The sequence below is a fragment of the Ambystoma mexicanum genome, chromosome 10 (assembly GCF_040938575.1).
Source record: "Ambystoma mexicanum isolate Mex_15411 chromosome 10, UKY_AmexF1_1, whole genome shotgun sequence".
NCBI lineage: Eukaryota > Metazoa > Chordata > Amphibia > Caudata > Ambystomatidae > Ambystoma > Ambystoma mexicanum.
This window is the reverse complement of record NC_090932.1, coordinates 391712803-391734059: the sequence shown is the minus strand read 5'-3', so window position 1 is coordinate 391734059 and position 21257 is coordinate 391712803. Positions and strand designations below refer to the sequence as shown.

General features: G+C 46.0%; 1 protein-coding gene across 4 annotated transcripts in view; it reads right to left on the bottom strand.

The window, feature by feature from the left end:
- Positions 1-21257, bottom strand: part of UNC5D (unc-5 netrin receptor D) — a 1559947-nt gene that overhangs the window by 728359 nt on the left and 810331 nt on the right. The gene's annotated exons all lie outside the window — the stretch shown is intronic.

The window sequence follows — 21257 nt, the reverse complement described above, 5'->3', positions numbered from 1 at the left end:
TGCAAAGCCAGAATTCTGGTATCCTGGTCAGCCTTTTCCTGTTGCAGTATATCCATGTCCTCTTTTATTTTAATGATATACTGCCTACCATCATTTTCTGCCTCCTGGCTCCTCTGCAGCCTCTGCTCAGAAGAGACCAGGTCAGATTGGACCTTTTCTAACGCCATCTGTTGCCTATTTGCCAGATTGTGGCCTTCAGCACATCTGTCTTGCATGGCTCCCATATATAGATACAAATATGCCGCTATCCTAACCATCTTGTCTTGTTCATCCTTAGCTTTAGGAGCCATGTATAGTTCACTCAGGGCCACAAGTAAGGGACCCTGATCTCTCCATATATCTGACCCTGTTTCAGTGACCTGTTGCGTGATGGCCTGCAACCAGACCGTTTGGTCCTGGTGAGTCCACTCACCTCTCACAAATAACTTATGTAAGAAGTGCTCTCTGGCTATTTTCATGTCTACTAAGGTTGTCATTCTAGAGATTGGTCTCTGTCCTGACTTACAGAAATTAGTATTTTATTTTTGCAAAACAGACCTTTTCCTTGGAGCGTTCCTTTGAGGAGTGCTTTACAGCGTAACACAGCGTGGTGATCCGACCAGATGTATGTCTCCTGTCAGTTAGCACACTGTATTAATCTGCACAAGTGATAGATCTAACCCAGATGTCCGGCTCGAGCCCCCAATTTGTAAGAAGATTCAATTCAACACTACAGCTAAGTCAATGCCTAGTCTGGGATACTGAATGGAAACCCTTACTGATATATCTTTATGTCCAGTTCATGAGTTCTGGATGACTACCCCTATATAACACCCCTCTCTTGGAATCCCCCTGACCCCACTGAGCCAAGAAGTAGTTCTGTTTTGCAAGTTTAAAAAGGTTTATTTGAGAATTTAAACAATATATATATATCACACTTTTATAATGAATTAATAATTGAATATCACACTTAATCTGAGCAGTAATCAATAATGGATAGTCTGGCACTAGCACACTTCTTTATAATCAATGATGAGTGGGTATAGGATGGATAAGATAGCAACAATACTTTTATGGTTTCAAATAGATGCAACGTGGCATGAAAATGCAGTACAGAAAATAACTTGATAGGATTTCAGCAAAAGACAATGTAATCACTTTCTTGGACAATTCACCCCCCCCTTTATGCAATGTAAGGAGATGAAGAGGAAAGCACACAGTTCTTAGGAATGCAATCAAATAGAATTCAGTTCAATTCCCCCCCAGCAGCTTATACAACAGATAGGAGTTTTGAAACACAGGCAAAATGCTTTGAATATGGTGACAATGCAGTGAGAAATATGCTGAAAATGCTTTTAATTCCCTTCAGGAGGTTCAGGGTGAGTGGTATCTAGTTAATATTAGTTCAGGCTCACTCTAGCAATGATTCAGGGATGGTTCTTAAGAGGCAAACGAAATTTAGCAGTTCAGGCAAAAGCAGCTATCTTTTTACAAGTAAAGAAATCGGGCCAAATCGCAAATCGCGGCAAAATTCGCGAATGCGTGAATCGTGATTGCGGAGAAAGTATAAGGAGTAGGAAGTCGGTTCTAGGCTTGTTGGAAAGATTCTAAGCTTTCAGAGGAAAGTTAAACCAAGTTCCTAGCCCAAACGGTTACGGAGTTATGAACAATTTTGTGAAGGTTGTTTTTCGGATTTGAAATTTTAAAAGTTCAAAGCGACAGGTTACAGCTTGCAGCTAGAAAATGACAGGTGACATCTTTGCAGCTGCAGAATTGACAAATGACAGTGGTGCAGCTTTACAAAATAACAAGTGACAACTTCTAGGAGGCAGTTCTGGTTAGATTAAAATAGTTTGGATTAGATTATTTTAACTAAGAGATTGGTTCTGCACAGTTCTGCTAGGTACTCACAATATATTTTTGAAATAGGCCTTGCCACGGATCTGGTCAGGTTTTGGACTGGACTCCGGTTCTGGTCTCGGCACTTCACAGTGATCTGGGTCAGCTCTGCTCTGCTTGTCTAGCCTCTCTGGATTCTGGATGTAACACTGCTTTCTGGGTACTGCTACAGGTTCTGGAGATTGATGGATTTGAAGTCTGGATCTCTGGATGTGAAGTCGTCGGTCAGCATGCTCCGCAGCAAATGGAATTGAATGTCTCTACCTGTCCGAGTAGTCTCTTTTTATGTGTTTTGAAAGTCGGTGTGTGCCTGGGCCTAGCTAAGCCTGCCCCTTTCTACTTGTCATTGGCCCAATTCTCCCCTCTCCCATGATTGGGGGAAGGAAATGTGAGTCAGAGTGATGCTGTAGGTTTTATGGGTCAGAGGATCCTCCCCTGGTCAGTTTGCCCACAAATCTATATTTGATTCAAATACATATTGCACAGATACACAGTTGTTTAAAATTACATGCACCCATCACATATCACATGAGGTATACTCTGTTCAAACTCTGCTCTTCCTGAGGGCTTGCATTCAAAAATGGCAACTTATTTTCGATTTTAGTGGGTTATGCAACCTTGGTTCTTCATTAAAAGTTATAAACATATACACAGGCTGTCCATACCTACTCCAGTAAATTCCCATATCTCTAGCTTAAACACAGAGTATGTGGTGTCAATAAATAGCGGGGTTTTGCCCCAGAACATCACACAAATTGGAGTTTGGGCTTTATTCGAAGGTACATTTTTTAAATTAAGGCTCTCAAAGTTATACATTCCTGTCATTTGATTACAAAGAGTTATCAGTATTTTTGTAAAATATATATTTTGCTTTCAATTCAGTTCTCAGAGTGTTGGAGTCCGCCTCCAAGACTTGGGTGGGTCAGAAACCATGCCTCTGCTGGCAGGCAGGCCTTTGTTGACAGGAAACAGTCAAAATCAACATATTCTATTCAAGTGCAAGAGCCTATTGTGTGGTCTCCAGGAGGCTGAGGTCAGCAGACCAGGGGGTCACTTTGCATTTGGTTATTATGACCATGTGATATCCTGGGCTGTGGTGTGAATCTCTTGAGCTGAGAGGGTTTCCCAGGCTTCTGGCCTCGGGGAACAGCAGGTGGCTAATTTTTGATTAAAATGCGGCCTTTGAAGTCAGCTGAGTCAAATTCCTTTGTCAGCAACTGCACTCAGTTCTCCTGTCAGAGTTTAGACCGCTAGCGCTGCCTTGAGGATTTTGTTGGTACTGCATCCATTTTTGGGATCTTTCTTGGATTAATGCATTCCAAACAGGAATGGTTCTTACATGGTAGTAAATAATCCTTGCTTAACATTGTTTTGATGGGGCTCCTTACAGTAAAATGGTTATGTGGAACCCCACAAAAGGGTTGAATCTTTAAAGTGGTCCGATGAGCCACGATTTCAGCAACTTTTTGACATCAGTAACAGTGGATTTTTTTTAACAAAGATCTTTCTTTACACTGGTGGGTGGCAAGTTAGGTAACCATTTTGGTGTGCGCACAAACTGCGTGGTTCTCCTGGATTCTGGCGCACATGTGGGCTTTTTGGCCATCTTGGATTTTCTAAGCCCACAGCACCAAATGTTGCAGCATGATAGCTCAAACGTGGGTCAGGACACCCAACAGAGTGCTGGTGAGAACATTCCACATGCAGAGCACATTTGTAGATTGTGTGGACCTTTTATGGAATGTTCTAAACTGAATTCAAAGTACCATCAAAGATTACAATGGGTCTCATTACGAGTTTGGTGGTATTCTGGCAGAAACATCTGCTAGAATATCGTCCAATGGAATTACTGTTACCGCCACTTGGTCCGGAAGGATTACCTCTGGATTACTAGTCGCAGTGGCAGAGTTAATCCCAATGTTTTGAGTGTCCATTGGACTCCATGGGGCATTTCTTGTGAAATTAAGCCCAACAAAATTACTGCTAAGGTATTTCCACCAATTTGGCCGATTTTTGGTGATAAGTGGGAGGGCTCACCTCCAGCATTATGCTGGAGGTAGACCCCCCACTCCAGTGCCATGCTCATAGCAGGGTGGACCGGGGAAAGTAGTAGTAATTCCCTTACAGCCAATATTTCCTGAACCACAATACTCGTAATGAGCTTAATCTTATTTAGACTAAAGAAACCTGAATTAGAAAATGGTTATTTGCTGACAGAAACAAAATCCAGAAAGATACTAGACATTGGTTGATCAAACTAAGAAAATAAATCAGTGCAGTTGGATTATGTAAGACCAAGGAGTATGTATTAAATCATGCTCCTCCATACATTCTGTAATTGCCATGGATTAAGGTTTATCCATGCTACATTGGCAGGTTGCAGAAACAATTTAGACCCACAGTTCCAGTATTCTATGTCTTCAAAACTCATTGTCCAGTTCCATTGTATGATATACTTTGGTAGAGCAATAGCAACATGCAGCACTACTCAAAATGTGATACATAAAATAAAGGTACACACAGCTAATTGAATGACCTGAGACTTAGCAAACGCAGCTGGCCATTCAATCACAACATGCAACTGCATTTAGATAACAGTAGCCCTTCCACAATCGCATTTGGTGGGACTGGGTAGGTTTGAGGGTACTCCTGGTGGAACAGATGCCCCAATGTTTATCTTGAGCAGGCCCTGTGGCATGTTCCTAAAGCTTTGTTCTGGTGAGTTGACGGCAGCTCATGTTGTTCTCAGGCACACTACCAGTGGCCTGGGTTGCACTTCTCCTATAAGGTTTTGTCTTATGTTTGGTTGCCACCGGCGACTGGTGGGCTGGTGCACATAAGGTAGGTTGGTTCTCATTGCATGAGGTCCCTAGTGGAATTAATTGTTCTCATGAAGAGCTAGGGTTTGCACCTGTTGACAGGAAGTGCTGCCACTTATACACATTTTTAGAGGGGCTACATGATGCTTGTTTTTGGCTGAATCATGCTTCTTGCGGGCTGCTGCATACACATTATAGATAGTTTAAGCATACAGTGGGCAATGTCTGCTTGATGGGCAGATGTACATAGAAAGTGGTTTGCGACCCTGCATGAGGTGTCTCACTGTGGGCGTGCAGGAAAGGTGTGCCGACTTTCACTTCTAATTATCTAGCAATATGAGATTAGCTTGGACAGACTTGGGTAGTATAAGGGGATGTAGTTTGCTTTTGGGTTGGGATATTCTCTTGGTTGGACGGAGTAAACCTTCCGAGTAGTGTAGTGTTATACTGAGCAGAGCTGTAAAGGCTCCAGATGACTTCATAGCTAAGGCGATGGTGTTGGTCCCTTATGAGTTAAGTAGGGCCCCTTTTGGGATAAGGTATTCTCCGGTGCAGGAATCAGTGTTCTCACAATAGATTTGATCCTCCCTGAGGAGGACCACACTCACCTTGATTGCAATGAAATGAAATACCAATGGTGGGGCATGGGAGACATCCACATGTTCGCCCAGGGTGTCATCGCAGAAGTAATTAATGCCTAGGGTCTGCCCTGATTGAACTTTTGCTTAGATTTCTTGGCTTATCTAGGGCCAGCAAGAACTCTAGGAACCAGGGGTATTCAGTATTGTTGGATATAGAGGACCATTCTGTACTGGCTATATGGGACAATGCAACCTAAAACACACTGCATTGTTTTGCTAGCACCCTATACCCCACACCACCATTCTTCTACTTCAAATGATGATATCCCAATGCAGTGTAGTGTTACTCCATGTTTCCATGACGATCAGATGCAGGAGAGCATTATGAATCATGATCCCCAAGCTGTCCAACCCACTGTCCCATTACATTTCAAAGACTAATGCTTGTCAGGCATTTCATTCAAATGTTTACGAATTGTCTTTTCACAAAGAGAACTTCCTGTTGTTTTCTGATTCCTGGTTGAGTTTTTCCTTTCTTTTTTGTCCATAATGCAAGTACATCTTTGTGACGTGTGCTATTAAGACATTTTCTAAACTAAACTGAAAGCATACCAAAATGTAGCATGTCAAAAACCATCGAGGAATGTGCTACTGTGGCAACATCTAAAGCAATAGCCTTGCCATTGAGATGAGATGTGCGCCGTGCACTCCCGCCTGCTGAACCTTGGAAGCCTGGCCAAGGACACACATCTGAGCATGACTGAAAGCTCAGCTGTTTACCAATGCTGGCCTTTGTGTGTATTTCACTAATGCACTGAGCCCTAAGCTCTTTCAATTAGATCTGCTCTGTGAAGTGCAAGCCAGCTCAATGGGTGCAAGTGGTTCCATCCAATACCCTCCATTGTGTAATGTTTGGCTGCTGTCTTTCATCAATGCCCTTGCAGTCAGGTTCTGCGGCTCTATGAGATTGAAGGCCATAAGAAGAAAGACAGGCCCTTATATGGATTGGCTTCCATCGAAGCAGCACATCATTGACAATAATGTAATTTGTATGTTTATAACACGCCTAATATCATACCTGAGTTTGGTTTCATAGTGTGGATCTGGGATTCGAACCTCTGTAGCTCTGCATGGTCTTGCTTCCAAGACCAGCACCTTGTATCCTCCATACTGAAAGGTTGCCCAACAAATATCATTCCCATTTTGTACATCACTTGTATCCAGCAATTTGCATATACTGCATGCTTGCAACAATGGTCCTCAGAAGAAATTGTATATATTGTACAGAAAAATAAAATCCAGTAGCTCTGCAATCTAATGAATTCTTCAGGGTTTGGTTACAAAAGTAGGAGGAGGAAGGCGGTGTAGTGAATTGTGCCCCACCTACGAGTATAAAGACACATGTGTTGCAGTGTGTGTACTGATTAAGGATGGACAAGTCTTAGACTCAAATGTGAAGAGAAGGTTTGAATTGGCTCAAGCAAACCGAGCATCCATGTAGATGGGTTGCGAGTCAAATGAAGCCAAGGTGGTTAATGTTAGGTTCGGATCAAACCGATTCATAGCCATTCGAGTCATAGGACGCAAAGGCATTCAATGGGTTAAACATATTTAATTCCATTTGGATTTGAAGACAAAAATGAGACAGATCCCCAAAAACTTGCGTATTGTATCGCTTGTGCCAAAACAAAATGTGCACCCTTTTCACAAAGGACATTAGAATGTGCAGTGTCACTTTTTCACCACCCTTTGCACATTTGCACCAATAAGAAGGCGTTTCTCTGTATTTCAATGTGGATCCCAAACCCTCAAATGGAATGGTCTTTGACATGTGCAGAAAACAGTTACATTCCCCTGTGCCTACTTGGAATAGGCGCTGGGAATGCACAATGCATGACATGATCATTGCTGACCCTGCTATGCTTTTTGTTTTAACCTGCATCCTGCTCGCATTTCTGTCCCTCAAACTGGAATTTCATTTTGTTTTCCTTTTCAACATTTCACTGTGAAATGTACTTCCACCACTCATGTGGATTATGGGTGCTTGGCTTACATTGGTGTTAGGAGTTTACTCATGACAGTTATGTAGACATGTGTCCTGGCCAGTGCATCAATTACACTGGTGTACAGCTCCCACCCTGTCTCTGTAATTGTGAGGTCACCTTTATTGGTAAGGTGATTTCTTTTGGTATGTGCAACAGCAACAAACAAAACAAAAAAACATTTCCCTGGCCTCAAAGAGTGTCTGAATGTGTGCATCACGAGAATGCACACAATCAGATTGCCTTTGTTCACCTCCGTTTGTGCATTTGTGCAAATAAGGGATGTTTTCTGTGCATTTCGAACTGCACCCAAATCTACTAATGGGATGCTCTTTAAAATGCACAGTAAATAGTTATATTCAACTCTGCCTATTTGGTGTAGGTGTGTTGAGATGTGTAATTCCTGATAGGTCAATTGTCTCCACTGTCATGCGTTTTCTTTTCCATAGAACTCAGCATCAGAACAAACTGCTGCTGTCACATTTACGTTACTTCCCATGAAACAGTGATAGACTTTTTGTGTCTGTTTTTAACATATCATAATGATGGGCCCTTAGGGCCGGTCATTATGAAATGTGCTCAAAGCAGCCACGTGGGTACTGGGATCCTGTTATAAATTAGTGCATGGAGTGCTGTCCCAATACTAATGTATGCAAAGGGGCTGTCCAGCACATAATTTGCACTGTTGCACACCCCCCTTTGAAATGCATGGGTTATCTGTCTGAAAAGCTGATCTACACGTCATCCTCTGTGCTTTTTTTCATTTGTGTCCATTTGTATGTCCCTGTTGTATCTTTTCCTTTGCCACCATTAATTCGAACCAACAAATACTGATATCTTTACAAGAGTCTCACATTCCAGATCATCCATGACTATAATGTATAATTAGTCAGTTTGATAGCCCCTGACTTCACATTTTGTGTTACCCAGGTAGCTCAAAAACAGGGGAAACTCATTCAAATAATGTAATTCGACAACATAATGTCATTTCTTCAAATGCAAAATAAGTCACCATTAATGGTAAAACAAGTCACCAGTAATGCAGCTGAAAAAAGATTTATGAAGTGTATCTTCTTTCAGTAGGATGGTTGATATTTGTCACAAAGTACATTTTGAACCCCTCCCCGCACCCCACCCACACACCCCGGCCCCCTATAATCTGGTCTCTGTCCCTTTAAACACCTTCCAAGTGTGTAATTCAAAACCAGATTCGCCAAATTGGGTGGGACCCAACATACCAGCAAATCTCACTCTTTCGACATGGGAGGGTATATCTCTATCAGAAATTAATAATTGATGGCCTGGTCACTTGATATCTGTCATCTAAAATTAACCTTCACTTATGTTAATTGATTTAAACAGTGCATATTATCCATGCAATACAGTATGGAGCGGCCCAGACTATAACATAACTGTAGATCTCTGATTTTCATTTAAACAAATACAATTGAAAGACACCCAAAAGCGATAGGGATAAGGCAAATATGATACATTTATTTTAGATCATGTCAGTGCACATCATTTACTTAAAAAAATCCACGCTGCAGTCCCTACAAAACGGTCCACCTTCTGAAAGTTAGTGTAAAGAGTGGATGGTCAGACAGAATAATCAATATGTGGTTGCGGATATTAGACACTCCCTCGAGTTTGGCGACCTTAGCTTGAAGTTTACCTTCTAGCTCTTTCATCTGTTTTCTTGGAGGCTATAGAACGGTCATGTTATTTCAATTTGTGTCTTGCTCTAACCGATCCACTGTCACCATCGCAACCAGGAGCACCCTTTGAAGGTCCTGAAGTCAGTGCATCCTAGACATGCATATTAATGAGTAGGTGTATAGCTGTTGTGTGCCAATCGCTTCTTATTATTTTATTGTGTTGAGCTGTTTAAAGAGAGGATATGCATGATTCTGAATATATTCAAAACCATTGCACGTTTCCCTTTCCTTGGAAATGCCAAATAATGTTTTTCCTCAAGAGACTTAAATAAATATAAGGATTTCATTAAATGTCTCAAAGCAGTTATTCGTATTGACTCATCACTGTGAATTGTGCTGCAATTAGCTTTGGAAGTTGGGTTTAATGGATACTCACATCGTAAAACAGTTGAACAACATTATTGTGATATTAATTTACTTAGATACTTTATTTTAATTTTGTATTTTTTATTTTATTGTGCGTTAGTTTAGTTACAAAACTTTAATCACATCTCTAAGGTTAAAATAAAGAAAGAAGAATTAGGTTAAAAAAAACTCCATAACACATAACACATCTATCACAAACTTAAAATATAAGTAAAGACATACAATCAATCTAATATTGCTTAATCACATTAGATTTAGTTCATACGATCAAATTTAACATTTCATCATCATAAAAACACAACATTCATTGTGCACTTTATCCCACCTATTTTTAATTGATAAGCTTCCAGATAGCAAAAGCGGCCACATTTATCACAACTGATTGGGCCCCCACCAATGTGGAATAGTTTAGATCATTCAGATTTACCAATAACCGTGAAAAGCAGATACCATTTATTTATGCTATAATGCACATATCTACAAAGATAAGACATAAGCACTGACGTGACAAATAGAAATGAGCTACGTCCGATCGGAATCTCTGGAAACACAGGTCTAATGCGCTCTTTCCCCTTTTTTACTTTTGGATCACAGAGGTGGTACTAGATACCAGAATAAGAAATTAGCGGTATGTATATATATTGCACATATATATTCCTTCCCTTCTGATGATTTGTGATGCCCTCAAGACACACATAATCAGGCCGATTCACGGAATGAATGTGCGCTGAAAAAACGGCGCACGCGTGCGAAAACGTGCGATTCGCAGTGAAATAGCGAAAATCGCAGTGCAAGTGCGATTATCGCATAGAAAACAGCGCACATCTATTCATGGAAGGCCGTGCACGCGCAAAATGTGGGATGTGCGCTGAAAAAGTGCGCGGCGCACGCTGGTGCACGCTGGCGCACAGGTCATCGAACGCCGTTCGATAAGGCCACAGCGAATTCGCACATAGCGTGGCGCACATAACAAAAGTAGCCGTAACACGGGGCGTTACACGCAGAATGGGGAACAACTCGTGAAAATGTGGGCGTCACGGGGGAAGTACAGGAGGCAAGTGCGCGGAAAGCCCATACGCTCGCCTACAACACGTATTCATGGAATGGAATAGGGAAAAACAGCGCACGGCCAAAGACGCGCACAGGCCCATACATGTCCGCCACACGAAAGCAGGCGGTAGCGTCCCTGCGCAGGATAAAAATGTGTGCCAAATTTCCACACGCGATTGTGCTGGGTGCGTGTATTTCAGGGGTGCGCGAGAAGTTCCACACGCGATCGGGCCTGGGGGAGCATGTGCGTGTATTTCAGAAGTGCGCGAGAAGTTTCACACGCGTTCGGGCCTGGGGGAGCGTGTGTGTGTATTCCAGGGGTGCGCGCGAAGTTTCACACGCGAATGGCCTGGGTGCGTGTATTTCAGAGGTGTGCGCGAAGTTTCACACACGAATGGCCTGGGTGCGTGTATTTCAGGGGTGCGCGAGAAGTTCCACACGCGATTAGCCTGGGCGCGTGTATTTCAGGGGTGCGCGAGAAGTTTCACACGCGATTGGCCTGGGCGCGTGTATTTCAGAGGTGCGCAAAAGTTCCACACGCGATTGGCCTGTGTACGCGATTCCATTGGACCAAAGGCCCTGACAGCGCAGGCGCGTATGTGTCGTGACACGCGCGGGCGTTTCCCTGTACCCGGGGGAATGTTACAAGACCAAAAACTGCACGTCTGAGTGTCAGCCCGCGTAATTGGAGGATAGGGCCTCAGTGCGTATACGCGGAAGTGATGTTGGACGTGTGGTGCGGTTTAAAAGGTACGTGTAGTACGTCATTTCCTTGTACGTGCTTCTCGTGGAGAGCGAGTGGGTGAAATCTGTACTTCTTGTCGGTTAACACGCGATTTACTTCACAGCGTTTCTAGCTCGTACTCCCTGTTACCTCTGTCAGTATTTTTCTGATTTTCTCTTTGACCTGTTTCCTCAAACAGTGTTGACTTCTCCTTTTGTCCTGTCTCCTCAGACAGTGTACAAACCTTCTTTTGGCGGGGGTGTTGCCAACGCGCACACGCGCATATTTTTCACGCTCTTTTCCCAGGCAGACGGTGAGTCGCGCACGTATTTACCAACTGTGCTAGCCCCGTGTGTAGCGTACCCCTTCAGAGGTCATTGTAGGCTGCGTGTGACACGCATACGTTCATTTTTGTGTTTCTGGGTGCCACAGCGTAGTGCGGGTTCCTTTTCCCACGCACGTGGTCTACGAGGGGTCGCGTGCACGTCATTTTCTGTTTTAGGGGTGCCTGTGCATTGCATGACCCGTCATCTTTCCCCAGGGGTTCCATACAGTCTTGCTAGAGCACTTGGGCACGAATTCCATCTAGTACCCTACCCCTTTGACCCCCAATTGCCCAGGACAATTGTCTACTGCAACTCCCATACGCACAACTCCATCAGTGCCATGGCTGGGAGGCGAGGAAGCGGTAAGGGTGGCAAAGGTGGCTTAGCCTCAAGAGGTGGGCGTGGTGGGCGCGGTAGGGGACGTGGCCAGGATTTGCAGACTACTCCTAGCCCCCCACATGTGGAGGACCAGTAGGGACACACATCCCCCCCCATGGTTGAGGGAAACGTGGCTGACACCATCCCTGCTCAGCCCTTGTTGGACCAGCCCGTTGTGGCACCTGACCTAGCACAGGGTGACTCCCAGGCTGACTTCCAGGTCGCCAAGTCTAGGCCACGGGTGGCAGCGCAAGCCAGTGTCACCAGGCCACGTGGTACAGGGGCAGCCATGTCATCTGCTGCCCCGAGTAGGCGGGGTGGGGAGGCTGCAGGGGCAGCTGCAGCTCCGTCCACCCCAGCTCTGACTCTCCCAGCCAGGACAGTGTTGGTCCCGGTACATCAGACTGAGGTTCCCCCTGCCATCATCACACTTCAGCTAATGCCTGCAGAAAGTCATGTGGTCAGTGTGCCATCGCACACTACTACTACACAGTCCACCAGTGCTCCTGCCTCTAGTGTCCAGAGCGGTGTAGGGCACTCCGGATCCCCACCACCCACAAAAAGAAAGAGGAAGAGTGCTTGTCCAGTACAGGCTGATGACCCCGACACGGCTACACGGTCCGGCACGCCAAGGAAGCCTAGCTTCAATGATGCCGAACTGGATGCACTTGTGCAGTATGTGTCCGAACATGACGCCGAAATGTTGGTCACTTCAGGGTGTAGGATCACACCTGCTCGACGTCAGGCACACTGGCAGTCCATCGCGGACAGCATAAGTGCCCTTGGGTTTGTGAGGCGCACAGGTGTTGAGTGCTACAAGCGCTGGAACGACCTTAAGCGCAGGGCAAAGAAAAAGCTGGCCTCAAGTCATGCCGCAACTCTGGTGACTGGAGGTGGGTCTCCACAAGAGGACATTGAACTCACTCTACATGAGCATGTTGCTGGGACCTACGTCACAGAGGAGCAGATCCAAGGTGTGGGAGAACTGCCAGATTACGAGGCATTGTCCGGTGAGTGCACATGCATGTGTGTGTGATCCATGTGTATGTTGTTTGTGGGAGGGGTTCTGGTTGAGTGCCAGGTCAGGGTGTGTGTGCCTGAGTGTTTTGGGCAACCCATGTGCTTCATCCAATGCATTTGGCGCCCCGGGATTTGGGTATTACAGTATCCCTTCTGCCCACAGTAGGCATTTTGCACTACATCGCGCCAGTTGGCCTTGAAATGGCATCTTGCAACAACATTGTTCCGTATTTAGCTGTGTTCATTCAGGCTGATTGTTGAAATTCACCCGGTTCTACTGCGCATCACTCTGCCCTATTGTCACATATATGACATGCCTATGGTACATGCCATCTGTGTGATGGCATGTGTCATGTATGTGTATTGGACATGCCACTCCCAGGCCAATGTGTGATGGCACTGCTAGCCAGCATGCAGCTAATGTGTTGCTCTTCCATCTTGGTGTCATCAGTGTCTGACATTTTCCTCCCCTTCCAACTCATGGACAGTGCATGCATGGGAGGGTTATAGTCGTGTGGGACATGTGTAAATCAAGTACTGGTACTGTAGCTTGTCTAGCCTAATTGCGTGCCATGGTGCTAATGCCTATTTCCATTTTTTGTCTTTCATGTTTTTGCAGAGGGTGACGCACTTGATGCTGTTGAGGGTGAGGAGATGGTGCAGGCCCAGGAGGGATCTGAAGCACGACCAGGCACCAGTGGGGGACGTGGTTTGGTGGTGGGGGAGAACCCTCTCTTGCTGCAGGCCATACTGTCCAGGGGTGTCCCTGGCTGCACCTCCCCAGAACTCTTTTCAGGTGTTGATTCGGATGAGACCTATGTGGATTCCCAGGTATGTGTTCATGGAAGGGATACTGTTCTATCCGACCCACCTGCACCAGGGGTAGAGCCCACTATGGGGATGTCAGTGTTGGTAGGTGCGCCTGTGGTGGTTACGGATGCAGGGCCACACTCCGCAACATCTGATCCTGTTCCTGGGCCAGCAGATCAGAGGGGAAATGCAGTCCTGCAGCCTCAGGCAGTGCCGACACAGCAAGGCGCAGTTCGCCTTGCCCCAGACAGGTGTGGTGCCCGCCAATGCGGTGGCCATCTGCCACCGGGCAATACCACATGGGAGCAATCCATATACGGTATGGCCAACCAACAGGCAGCATCATCAGAAATGATTGCTCAAGCCATGGAGAGGGTGGCTACTTCCATTGTCCCCCCAGAAAGGCAGATGGAGCTACTACAGCAGGCAACAGACTCCATTTGCCAATCAGTCAGGGCGGACATGTTGGCGTCCAACAGGGACAGACAGGCGGCCCTGGACAATCTGAGGGAATCAATTTCTCTAGATGCCCAGGGACAGAGGGAAGCCCTGAGGGGAGAGGTCCGGCACCTCAGGCAGACTCTTGTGGACCTTGAGGCTTCCACTGTCACCAGGACGGAACAGCTGCTGGAGCACGTCACCCGTACGCTCTCAGCAGAGATGCAGGCAACTCAGGCGGAGGTCCGGGCAACACGTCGGGTGTTGCATGGGGGTCTCCGCACCCTATCCCTCCAGAACGAGGCCTTCCACACCAGCATGCTTGCTGCCATGGAGGACCAAAGTAGGGCTTTGCGTGGGCTGCCTCCCATAGCACCACAACCTCCTGTGGCAGCAGAGGTTGAGGAGAGCGAATCCAGCAGTGAATCTCCCACGATTTAGTAGCCGTGCAGGCCATGAGCCCATGGAGGTGTTTTTTTTTCCCAACATTCACACAGGTGGCTGTTGGTGGGCACCCTGTCCTCGGACCTCCTGGGTGGCCTCCCCCACCCCTCCTGGCCCACACATGGCCATTTTTGATTTTTGATTTTTTGTTGCAGTGTTGCCTTGTGTGGCTCCCGTGGGCATCCACTGTATTCCGGCTGGACACATGCAGGCTTGTCCTGAGTTTGGGTTAGATGCTTGGGTTCATGAGACACACACGCCTCCTGATTCCCGTTTCCATGGGCTTGCAAAGGGTGTGCCCAAGTGAGAGTGACTTACACAGTGACGTTGGACTCCCACGACAAGTGTGGGCAGTCTGTAGTCAATGCTGTGTATACATTCCTAGTGCATATTGTTGTTGTATTGTGCACTGCATGGTGTATTGATGTGTGCTTGTGCATCCATGTCTCCCTCCTAATTTGCAGGTTAATTCCTCATGTCTTCACAAGGCCGTCCACTTTGGAGATGGAGCTCATGTTGTGAGCAGTGTACTTCCAGATGTGCGTGGCAACAACACTGTACAGTTGGAGGTGGTGGATGTGCTGGCATTCTCATGTTGTAAGACTACGTATCCTTTACCTTAGTACTGTCATGTTTATGCTATGTCGATTGTATTGTGGTAAGTATTTGGTCATGTGTGTTGTTATTTCTACATTTATGTGGGCATATTGTGTGTGGCCAGTTTCCATTAGGGACAATGTACTTTGTGACACGTGTCATGTTTGGGGGATGACTTTGTTTGCTCTCACATGGCATGTCATGCCATGGTGTGTTGGGTGGCGGTGCTGGGGAGGGGTTGGGTGACATGGCACTGTTGTCATGTTGTATCTTGCAAGGGGGTAATGATTTTAGCAGCATAGAAGTGTGTCTTTTGAACACAGCATTGGTGGCTTTTGTGTAGGTAGGGAAGCACACAATGGAACACTTCCAGATGTACAATCTCAGGCTGGTATGGTTGTGACAGTTGACTGTCCATTGACACATCATAATTGTCAGTTACAATCATCATTGATTGTCAGCTGGTATGTGCCAGGGCTGTGCGCACTCCACAGGAGTGTGATTTTATGTGAAGTAATTAGCCACGAGCTGCGTATGGGCTGCCTCACCCCGTGCCCTTTCCCCTCCCATGCGCAGCGGGCATGCATGTGGTTGGGGATGTGGGGGCACCACCATGTCCACGGCCAGGCCCCGGCGTGTTGCAATGTTGTGCAGGACACATGCTGCCACTATGATCCTGCACACTACTGGGGGAGCGTATAACAGCTGCCCGCCAGAACGGTCAAGGAAGCGGAAGCGTGACTTGAGCACTCCGAATGTGCGCTCCACGATGCCCCGGGTTGCAATGTGGGCTGTGTTGTGTCTTACCTGGGGTGGCGTGGTGGGGTTCCGACTTGGCGTCATCATGTGGGTGCTGAGAGGGTAGGCACTGTCCCCTGGGGAGGTGGTGATGGGTATCATTAGTGGGGTTGTGACATTACTCAGTATCTGACATGCATGCATGCGCAGTGGCATTTAAACTCACCGAGCAGCCATGTATCGCCATGCCGCCCAGCTTCTATGTCCCGGTTTAGGGTAGACATTCTCTAGATGAAACTGTCGTGGGTGGAGCCTGGATAGTTGGCGTATACTGAGGTGATGATTCCCTTGGCATCACATACTACCTGGACGTTGATGGAATGCCAGTGCTTGCGGTTTCAATAGATGTGCTCAGTTGCCCTGGGGGGACGTAGAGCCACATGGGTGCAATCAATGGCACCTAGCACTTTGGGGAATTGTGCCACCCTGTAGAAATCCTGGGCGACAGCCTGCCTTTCTGCAGGTGTTCTGGGCAGGTATATGTGCCTGCGGACTGATGGGCGTGCAGTGATGATGGCCAAGACCTGGTGTAGGCAGCATGACTGCGTGGCCTGTGACACCCCCCCCGCACTATGGCACTTGTCCGCTGAAATGATCCAGTGGCCAAGAAGTGCAGTACATTGAGGACCTTCTCCAGGGGGCTGAGTGCTTGGGAGCCCAGGGTGGTTGATGTGAGGACATCCTCCCACTCACTGACCAGGTCGAGTATTATGTGAGGTGGAAACCTGTACCTCCCATACACATGGTCATCAGGCATCCCAAAAAGGCTGGTTCTGGGTGTAAAAATTCTGGCCCTGACTATCCTCCTCCTCCTCCTCCTGCGGTATCCCACGGCCACTGCTGCTTGGAACGGTATGTTCATCCTGGCGTCTGAGCTTGTTTGTTGTTTGCGTGCACTTTTATGCTGTGCGAGTGGGCGTACGCCTACTTCCTGCTGGCGTACGTGTTTCCAGATTGGCCACGTTCGATTCCATGAATACGTGTTGTAGGCGAGCGTGTAAAACTTCCTGCGCACCCCTGAAATACACGTACCCAGGCCAATCGCATGTGAAACTTCTCTCGCACCCCTGAAATACAGATACCCAGCCCAATCGCATGTAAAACTTCCCGCGCACCCCTGAAATACACGTACCCAGCCCAATCGTGTGTGAAACTTCTCGCGCACCCCTGAATTACCCGCACCTAGCCCAATCGCGTGTGAAACTTCCAGCGCACCCCTGAAATACACGTACCCAGCCCAATCGCGTGTGAAACTTCTCTCGCACCCCTGAAATACACGTACCCAGCCCAATCGCGTGTAAAACTTCCCGCGCACCCCTGAAATACACATACCCAGCCCAATCGTGTGTGAAACTTCTCGCGCACCCCTGAATTACCCGCACCCAGCCCAATCGCGTGTGAAACTTCCAGCGCACCCCTGAAATACACGTACCCAGCCCAATCGCGTGTGAAACTTCTCGCGCACCCCTGAAATACACGTACCCAGCCCAATCGTGTGTAGAACTTCCTGCGCACCCCTGAAATACACATACCCAGCCCAATCGCGTGTGAAACTTCTCGTGCACCCCTGAATTACCCGCACCCAGCCCAATCGCGTGTGAAACTTCCTGCGCACCCCTGTAATACACGTACCCTGCCCAATCGCGTGTAAAACTTCCCGCGCACCCCTGAAATACAGGTACCCAGCCCAATCGCATGTGAAACTTCTCACGCACCCCTGGAATACACGCACACGCTCCCCCAGGCCCGATCGCGTGTGAGACTTCTCGCGCACCCCTGAAATACACGTACCCAGCCCATTCACGTGTGGAACTTCTCACGCACCCCTGAAATACACGCACAGGCTCCCCCAGGCCCGATCGCGTGTGAAACTTCTCGCGCACGCGTGTTCCCGAAACCCGTAATACACGTTCCCCGCTTTGCGTTTGCTGTTTGCCAGTCCGGTGAACTGGTCCAGGGTTGGCGCAGCCCTTGGCGATGGTTTTGCGATCTTGATGGCTTTTCCTTGCGCGAAGGCGTTCTTGTGGGCGTAACTGGCGCTGCTGCAGGCTCGCTGCGCCACGTCTGCTTTTGGAGGCGAGAATCCATGAATACGCTGTGCGCAGAAATTGATTTTATCGCACGCGGCTGGCGCAGACATTCGCACTGGCACGCTGTGCGCCAGCCGCGTGCGACACTTTTGTGCGAATTTCCATGAATTACCCTGAATATCTTTAGCACCTTCTTAATAATGCTTTTGTTTTTGGTGTTGGCTGTATTGTCTTTTACCTTGTTTATTGATTAGTGGGCATGTAGTTTTATTGTACAGCACTCCGATACCTATTTGTCTAGTTGTACTTTAGACATTTTAGAGATAAATATTGCATAAAATAAAGTAGAACTGGTTTGGCACATTTTATGAATTGAAATTGAATTGAAATTGTGTTTATTGAGCGCTATAAGCCAAAGCACTATAAACAAAACAAATAGCCTGTACAAATTAAATTAAATAAATAAATGGAATAAAAAATGGTAAAAAAAGTAAAATCAAGAAGTGAGGAGATGGTTTTTGAGCCGGGAATGAAAGAGGGGAAGAGAGGACAGAGAATGAAGAGGAAGAGAAAGAGTGTTCCAATGTTTTGAGTCAAGTAGAGAAAACAACAAAAGCAGGATTTAGCACAGGGTGGCCGGGGAACATTAAGTAGGAAAAGGGATTGAGAATGCAGGGAATGTGAGGGGACATAAAAAAAAAATGAGGGAAGAAAGATCGGGAGAAGCAAGTCCACGGAGACATTTAAAAACCAGGCAAAGAACATTGAAAAGCACACACGATTCAATAGAAAGCCAGTGGAGAGAAACTAGTGCCGGGGAGATGGAGTCACGAGAAGATAGAGAGAAGAGGAGGTGAATAGATTAGTTAAATATAGAATGTAGGTAAGCAAGATGGAGATCAGGAAGCCCAAGAAGGAGAGAAGAGCAGTCGAACAAGCGAGAAAAGATCAAAAAGGAGACACACATTTCAGTACCAGAAAAAGAAAGAAATTGTCTAGCCTTGCAGATGTTATAGAGATGAAAGCGAGCGGAATAGGCAAAAGTGGAGATGTGAGAGGAGAAAGATAGAGAATAATCAAGAATAGCTCCTCGGTTCCTAGCGGAGTAAGGCATAGGAGAGAAGAAGCATGGGAAGAGATGGCGGGAGGAGACATAGGCGAAGGAATAGTAGAGGTGGGAAAGGAAAGAACTTCAGTCTTGGAGGGATTGAGAGCTGTTTTCCAAGAGTGAATAGCAAGAAGGCAGGAAGGAAGAGTCTAATGAATAAACAGAAGAACTAAGAAAAAGAAAGGAAGAGCTGAGTGTTGTCAGCATAAAAGTAATGAAAAAGACCAAAAGAAGAAATAAGAGAGCCAAGAGGAATGGTGTATACTTTAAAAAAGGAGAAGACAGGACGAAGCCCTGAGGGACACCAACGTGAAATAGGAGAAGGTGGGAGCTTGAGAAAGCCATGACACAGAGTAAGTGCGGTCAGTAAAATGAGATTGAAACCGCTGTAGGGCAGAACCCCATAAATCAAGACAGGAAAGGGAGCAGAGAAGAAGACTGTGATCGACAGCATCAGACGTGGCACACAAGTCAAGCACGATCAGTAGGGAGATCAGGAGGGATATATATGCATGTAACTTGACTAGAAAAAAGCATTTGCTGTGTTATCTAAATTATTTGCACATGAAGGTGAATGAAAACAAAATATTTTGCTTGCAAAAACAAAGGTTGGAAATATAATGAGCTATTTGCCTACTGTAAGCATATTCAGTTGCAGTAATTCCCATGAATGTCATTGTTTTCCCTAAGTAGAAACATACCTCATTATATTGACCTGAAATATGGTACTTAAGATGTACCTTTTCATTAGTTATCTTTAGAAAAAGTAAAACCTATCTGTAATATGTTTTTGTTCTCTCATAGTGAAAAGGGTAGACACTACTACGAACATATACATGTTTTGTGGTGATTTTGCAGGAAATGTATCAGGGTAATTTCCCCGTGCCATTCCTTTTGTGTGCTACCCATGTCTCTGCACCACCTTCTGATCCCTTTCCCTACACAGGTGCTGTCCTGTTTCGTTTTTGCTCTTTTTTGACTTTCTTCTCACAGGGGAGACTCTTGACACCCTCCGTTAAATAAAAGAAAAGTTGTTATGATGATAAAACACACATATGGATAGGGAGATGCGTTGGCTTTACCAATGCTTGTTATCGATGTGTCCAGGAAAGCCATAGAGGGCCCATATCAAGGGACTAACCTATCCATGGAGGTACCCTCGGTACAAGGCAAAGCCTGGACTGTACTAGCGGTACTCTTGAGTGCCCAATTGCTTGGTTTGTGTATGTTGCATTTCTAGACCTTGACTGGGTAAGTAATCTATACCCTTTTGTGGGTTTATAGTGATAATGTCGAAAAACATTTTGTCGAAAGTCAAAATGTCGAAAAAATAATGTCGAAAAAAGAATGTGATTGTCTTGTTTTCTTTGTTTTTTGTTCGAAATGGGGGGGTTTCCTCCAACCCCCCTTTTTTTCTGTTTTAACCTTTTTTTTTTACTTGCAGAACACAAAAAAAAAAACATGTCAATAAAAAAAGAAAGCATTCAAAAAAAAATGTCAACATTCTTTTTTCGACATTTTTGTAATTCGACCAAATATTTTCGACATTATAACTGCACACCCCTTTTGTGTATAGGCCATGTTCTTTTGCATTTCTGAAAACACCTTGGTGATATGTTTACCTTTTCACACCTTGAGAAATAGTATTTTAGCCATTGAGATTATTATGGGGAGGGCCATGACCTATTTCTAGGCTGACCCATCAGCTTCCCTCAATATCACACCATCACCTGCCCAATGAAAACTTCAGAGTACAAAGGAAAAGAGAGCCAGTTCAACAATAAATGGACAACGTTCCCCAAAGATTGCCAAACTAGAACTTTAGTTGGATACTCAGTTTACACCCATGGATTGGTGCAGTGCTTAATTTATGTGGGTGTTTGCCAGGTCTCACCCTTGGCACTTATCTTATTTTTGAGCACCAGCACGTATTGCCTCAGATTCACTTTAATTATGAAGTGGTGATAGACAGTGCATCCATAAAGCACAATGAGCAGGTACAAGCTGTAGTGTAAACCCAGATATGTCGACATCCTGTGGGGGTGGGCGCGTAGCAATGGGTGGTGGCAGCAGTGTCACAGCAGTGCTAGAAAGAAATTGGGCCCTGGCACTTATTTGTTTTCGCAATATAAG